This window comes from Pleuronectes platessa, chromosome 16, assembly GCF_947347685.1.
Source record: "Pleuronectes platessa chromosome 16, fPlePla1.1, whole genome shotgun sequence".
Classification (NCBI taxonomy): domain Eukaryota; kingdom Metazoa; phylum Chordata; class Actinopteri; order Pleuronectiformes; family Pleuronectidae; genus Pleuronectes; species Pleuronectes platessa.
The window spans coordinates 21,024,856-21,031,285 of record NC_070641.1 but is presented as its reverse complement, the minus strand read 5'-3'; the positions used below and the strand labels follow the sequence as shown (position 1 = coordinate 21,031,285).

General features: G+C 43.7%; 1 long non-coding RNA gene across 1 annotated transcript; it reads left to right on the top strand.

The window, feature by feature from the left end:
* Positions 1-4,697: 4,697 nt before the first annotated feature.
* LOC128459033 (uncharacterized) lies at positions 4,698-6,152 on the top strand. Its single transcript, XR_008342082.1, has 3 exons — positions 4,698-4,825; positions 4,930-5,252; positions 5,384-6,152. It is a non-coding gene; the product is annotated as an uncharacterized LOC128459033 (long non-coding RNA).
* Positions 6,153-6,430: the final 278 nt, after the last annotated feature.

Genomic DNA, 6,430 nt, shown 5'->3' with positions numbered 1-6,430 from the left:
TTGAGGTCCACCAACCACGTCTCGGGGTGAAGGGCAGAGGTGGCCCCGCCCCCTCAGGTCGAGTCAGGAAGAGAAGAAGAAAACAGAACTTGACGCCGACCCTCATAATCATCAAGAAATAAAAGACTTTAGAGAGGAGGAGAGCTGAAGGAGAAAGAATGAAGAGGAATACATCACAGAGTAAGTGGACCTCAGAATGTCAGACAAATGCTGCAACACAAAATAATGCACATGCTTTGACAAATAACCAAACATTAGAGGCTGTCATGAGTTTGACTGAAGCATCATCATGTAGCTGCAGCGGGGGGGGGGGGGGGAGCAGCCGAGTGTGAAGCGAACTCGCTGCTGGAGTTTCTCTGTATATTTCTCCTGCATCCAGCAGGAGTTTCTGACTGACGACACTAAATCAATCAAACTTGGTATTTCTGTTCTCGATCTGCAGGAAAAATAATCATCGAACGTCTTTGCCTCTGAGGTCATCCGGTGACAGAAGCTTCTCTCGCTCCCTCAAAGGGAATAGAGCAACGCCTCACTCGTTCTACAAGAGGCATATTATATCAGTACAACACCTTCAGCAGATGCACATGTTTATTTAAGGTAATATGCTAAATTATTTGGTATGAATTCCTTTTCAGTACAATTCCACAGCAAAGAAACTTAAGCTCTGGTGAAAGTTCAAAACCAAAAACTTTTGCTTTCTATGAGAAAATGATCGTGGTCTCATTTCTCAGTAATTCATCCAGTCGCTTCAACGTTCCAACATTCACAGTTCCACATGTGTCAGATGTTTATTGACAGATGTTCCATGTCTATAACAATGTTGATTGCTCAGCCATGATGCAAATTAAATATCTCAACAAGTAGTAATTTGACTGTTGAAAAGTTTTCATAAGCAGGTGGCACAGTGCTCCAGCGGTTTGCACTCTTCCCGATTTGTTTATGGATTGGAACGACTTCTCTCTCTGTGGAATTTGCATGTTTTCCGTGTGTGTGTGGGATTTCTCCACAGTCTGAAGAGATGGAGATTTGGGTTATGATGACTGGAGACTCAAAACAGAATGAATAACTGCTTCTCTCTATACGTTGACCCTGAAATAAACAGGTGACCTTTTCAGGATCTACCCGCCTCTCGCCTAATGTCAGGGGACCCTCGAAAGGATAAGTGGTGTAGATAATAGATGGATGGATGGATGAGGGATGGATGTTCATGGATATTCCCCAGATTTTGTAACCCACTGACTTTTCCTGTAGCTCCACCATGAACTTGGCATTGGTACGTTTGAGAGAAATCTTGACCGTCATTCAACACAGACGCTACCTTCAAGTTGAACTCTGCGTTCTGATGGATTTATAATATTCAACACCCTGATTATTGACTTCATTGTGTTTTTCAATTGCTATCAGCAAAAAATACCCATCAGCTGCACCTTGTTTTGTCTGTAGAATTTAAAGGGTTAAAAAAAAAAAACACATGTCCATTCATCGTCTCCTTATTGAAATGTGCAGCGCTCGTCCGATCGATTCCACGTTGCTCCATGCGGCACATTGTGTTGCCAAGAGAGAGAGAGAAGCGGAGGGCGAGATGTGATAAAGAAGCAACACATTTTCACAGTACTGTCTTTATGAGGGATAACCATCAGTGCGGGGGGGGGGGGGGGGGGCACGATGCTCGTTCAGTGCCCTGTTTTCAAGCACAACAATAAATTGAAGTGATTGCACGGCCTGTAGAAAAAAAACGAAAGCCCGTCTCCTGCGCACTGACCCGCTCACTCACACCGACCAGGATGTGTTGGCTGTAAAGCAGCCGGGGAGAAGGCATCTCGCCGAGTGAGAGCCGGGGAAATGAGATGGCTTTTAAAAATCAATGAGAACATCAGAGAGCCGCCCGCCTCTTTCTCTGCACTCCAACGTGAAGACAGGAACACTGAGAAACCCTCGAATCTCCCACAAACTTTTTTATTGGTGTGTGGGGCGGGGCGGGGGGGGTGGGGGGGTGGTGGGAGAGGAAGAGCCTCGGGGTAACAGTTTTTAAATCGGCCGTGGAAGAACAACAAAGAACAAATGTGTAACACCGCTGCAAGACCATTGACGACTTCTACTGTAAATACCAGCAGGGGGGGGATGTTGCGGAGGAGATAAAAACATAGAGAGACACTCAAAGAAAAGATAGAATAAAAAACAAATAGAGAGATTGATAGAATGGGGAATTCAGGAAGCATTTAATTGCTCATTAATAGGACCGTGGTTGGGCTGTAACAAACTGTAAAGCCGTGTGGGACCTCTGCAGTGGTTCCTTATGGCGCTGCCTTTAAACTGCCTGTGGAACACTAATTAATTCACACCCTGCTGCTAATTAATTTGCCAGCGCTAATTAAACCGAAAGGCACCTTCCCTTCACCCAGTCTTCCCAGTCCCACAGCTCCTCTCTTCTCTGCAACTTTCTCCCATCTTTGTGTTTCTGTTTTTCTTGCCTCCCTTGATTCAACAGCCTCTTCCAAGGAGCCGAGCGCCCGCCCTCCCCACGGTCTCTTCACGGCTGACAGCTGATGCTATTATTGTGTTAGATGCCCCGAGCTAAGAGTGAAACATCTTGCTATTTGTACCTTTAAATGGTTTCACCAGCAGGGGGATTGTTAGCAGGATGTCAAATATAATCACTCTCTAAATCCCAGCACCGCGTTCGGCTGATGGGATTCACCCCACGTCTCCCACACGGCAACATCTGCAGTGTTCGTGGCAAATGGGGCCCCCCCCCCCGCACACAATTATGCATTTATATAATCACGCCATGCTTTTAATTTTGGCCTTAATAATGTGGAACACTGCTAATCTCCTGCCTTAAAAATACACACAGCTGGTTCAGAGGAAATAACCACAATGGGCTTGTAATGGTTTTGTCAGAGCCGGATGTCGTGGATCTGCGTCGGAGTCACCGCTCTGCCGCTGAACTGTGGGGTCGGCCGGAGGGAGAGAGAGAGAGAGAGAGAGAGAGCGAGAGAGAGAGAGAGAGAGAGAGAGAGAGAGAGAGAGAGAGAACCTTGCAGAGGAACCTTGGAGCTGCTGATTGGTGCCGTGCGGTGACTGATGAGTCAGGGGGCAGACGTGTGGGAATGATGTGTGATCCCGGCCTCGCTCCGATGAGCTCAGTGTGAGTTTAGTTCCCTGCGTGCACACACTGGCCTCGTGACCCCCCCACCATAACTCTGCCACGGAAATGATTTGCATGTCAATCTGACCATGCACCCCCCCCCCCCCCCCCTTCCACACGTCCACACCGGGAACTAATGTGCTCGACAGTTCAATCTCGCTTAAACTCGACTGAACCTTTTTTTCCTACTGCGTGGTTCCCATTATAACCAGTTAGGAGTTATTGATATACATTATATTGAGCAGCCATAGTGTCTCATTAGCCTGAGGATCTTAACCCCGGGTTAATGGCTGGCTCAGGGTTGGACACACAGACATGAATCCATGGTTCACGGTCATTTCTGGTCGAACGTTTCCTATGGACACATGTTGTTTTTGTGTGTGTCTCTTTTCATGATGTGTGAAAACTATGAACAATAGAAAGTTATTCTGCGTCAGAACTACCTATAGGACTTTAATCTTCAAGTATAGATACTGAACACCAACTTGTGCCTGATGGCTCAACGGGCAGCATATAAAAGTGTGACTGTTAGAGATGTGTTGGGGGAGCTGCACTAACCAGAAGGTTGGCGGTTCGATTCCCATTATAACTCGTGTTATAACGAGTGTGTAATTCCTCCATGCTTAAATGACTCGACTTGCAAAATTGATTTACCCAAAAACTTGCCGCCTTCAATTGAAAAATAAAAACTAAATCTAATTTTCACGCGACAGCTTCTTCTCAAACACGTTTAACATCTCTTTGACCCAAAGAAATCACAGAAGACACAAACAGTGCCACGGTTTGTTCAGCCAGGTAATTGAAACAGTTCTCTGAGCGGATCTTCAAAGTATGTGATCTTCTGAAGAGTGTGTGTGTGTATGTGTGTGTGTGTGTGTGTGTGTGTGTGTGTGTGTGTGTGTGTGTGTGTGTGTCTGTGCACGCTTTCCCTTTGCTTTAAATATCCATCCACTTACATCAGCAACAATTATGATGATGATTATGATGATAGAGGTTTGAGCCCCAGTTCTCCTGCACAACTAAGTGATTATATTACCAATGACAAAGATAATGAAAGTCATACTCTGTTGACTGTAGCTGGTATAAACCTTTACAGTGGTGATGTAAAATGTAAGCCCCCCCCCCCATGCAACACTCTTACAGAGAGGGTGTGAGTGTGTGTGTTTGTCTTTCTATAGTTGTTGGGGACACATTGGTTTCAATACCACCGCTGTGAGGACATTTTGGCCGGACATCACAAATTCAAAGGGCTGTTTTAGGGTTAAGACTTGGTTTAATGGTTAAGGTAAAGGGGCAAGGGAATGCATTATGTCAATGAGTGTCCTCACAACTAAAGAGAGACGTGTGTGTGTTTTTTTCACAGCCTCAATGCACCTTCACACACTGCAGATATATATATTTAGATATAGAAACGTTGCTGTGTGTGAGCGTCTCTGTGCGAGTGTGAAAACACTAGAAGCGGCTTGTGTTGTCAGATAATGAGATGTGGTATTTAAAGATGTGTCAAGTACATGAGGTTGTGTGGTCTCCAAAGTTACCACTGTTGCACTGAAGCTTTCAATGGAGCACATCACATGAAGCTCAGCACCTCATCAGTTGTTAGATTAAATTTAAAGAACTATGCAGATCATACTTTTCTGCTGTGGAGTGAAAGGAAACAGTTTGGACCTCGATGGGGTAAAGTTTTTCTTTTACTTGGGTTCTAGTGAGTAAGGGTTATTATATATTTCAAAACAAATCAATTAACTGTTTATTCATTAAAGCAAATCTTCTTTTTTGAGGATCTAAAGAAGAATCCGACTGTACACCTCCGCTCTGATGAGAGAGAGTTCTTTGGCCTCAGCAGCTACGCTAATGGAACCTGATCGGTGTTTGTCCCACAGTGCAGAGTAAATGGACTCTTGAACTGTAACCTTACACAAACCTGTGTGTGAGGAAAGGGCCAGCGGCGGCAGATTGAATGTCCCGGTGCAGCGGTGTGGTGGAGCAGGTCAATTACAGCCTCTCGTGAAGGTTCAGTGTCACAGGCCTGCTCTGGAAGAAGCTTCCACTCACACTGGAGGTCTGAGAAATAACCACAATCACACCTCACGGTTTAAATCAGGTTTGAAATGCAATGATATCACTGATCGCTGAATTATTCTATGAGCTTGTAACCTTCAAAGTGACAGTAATTGTTGGTGAACCAAAACCTAAGAGTGGCAAAGATCTATTTTCCTTTCCCGGCTTAGACAGGAATATTTATCCGTTGGATTCAGAACGTCTGAGATCGGTGGAGACAGATCCGGTGATGAGCTCTTTGAAATTGGAAAATGGATAATGAGATAACTGCGGCGGGCTTTGATGATGGCGAGGGAAAACATCTCAAGGCTTTTGTAGGTGAGCTCTGACGCCTGACACCTTGTGGGACATAAAGAGAAAAGGAAAGTAGCTCTTGTTGAAGTTTAATTCAGTTGGCTTCTCTTTTCAAAGATTCTTATCTGTTGGGAAAAGGAAGGGAAGAGGAAACAGTAAATGTCTACATCAGGGATTTAACAAAACCATTTGTGGTTCCAGTAAATCTCTGATGCTCCACCACCCTGGATGGTTCAATTACTGGAGTAGCTCTTTTTAAGGCCATTCTTTTTTACAAGTACAATTTACGTCAGTATCTTTTTACACTTTTTGTTATGCAAGAACAGAATCCAGATCTACCACTCGACAATTATCATTATCATCTCAGTATTTATATTATTAATTGGAGTAAGGATTAGTGGACTTGCAGTTTATGTTATATGTTATGTTACATAGTATGTTATTTTTCTACCCTCTGAACAGTCACCAAGTACATTCTGCTCCCCCACTCATACAGATACACTTACTTCACATATATTCATTTATTTAATATTCCCCACTTCTTCACGCTGTAAACTGCTGCTTCATTTGACTTTGATTTGACTATGTTATATGTTTTACATATATTCATATTATTTAATTTAATATTCCCCCATCCTTCACCCTGTAAACTGCTGCACCATTTGACTATGGTATATGTTACGATGTTATGTTATATGTTATGTTACATAGTATGTTATTTTTCTATTTTGTAAAGTCGTCTACTGCGTAAATGTTGCCTGACATGTCACAAGAATTTCACTGCTCCGATGACGCTGTCATTGGTGCATGTGACAATAAACTTTGGTTTGATTTGATTTGATTTGATTCTGTGAGGGCCCGACTTCCAATGTAGAGATATGAGATTTACAAATAAAAGTTAATTTAATTGAATAACCTTTACACAGA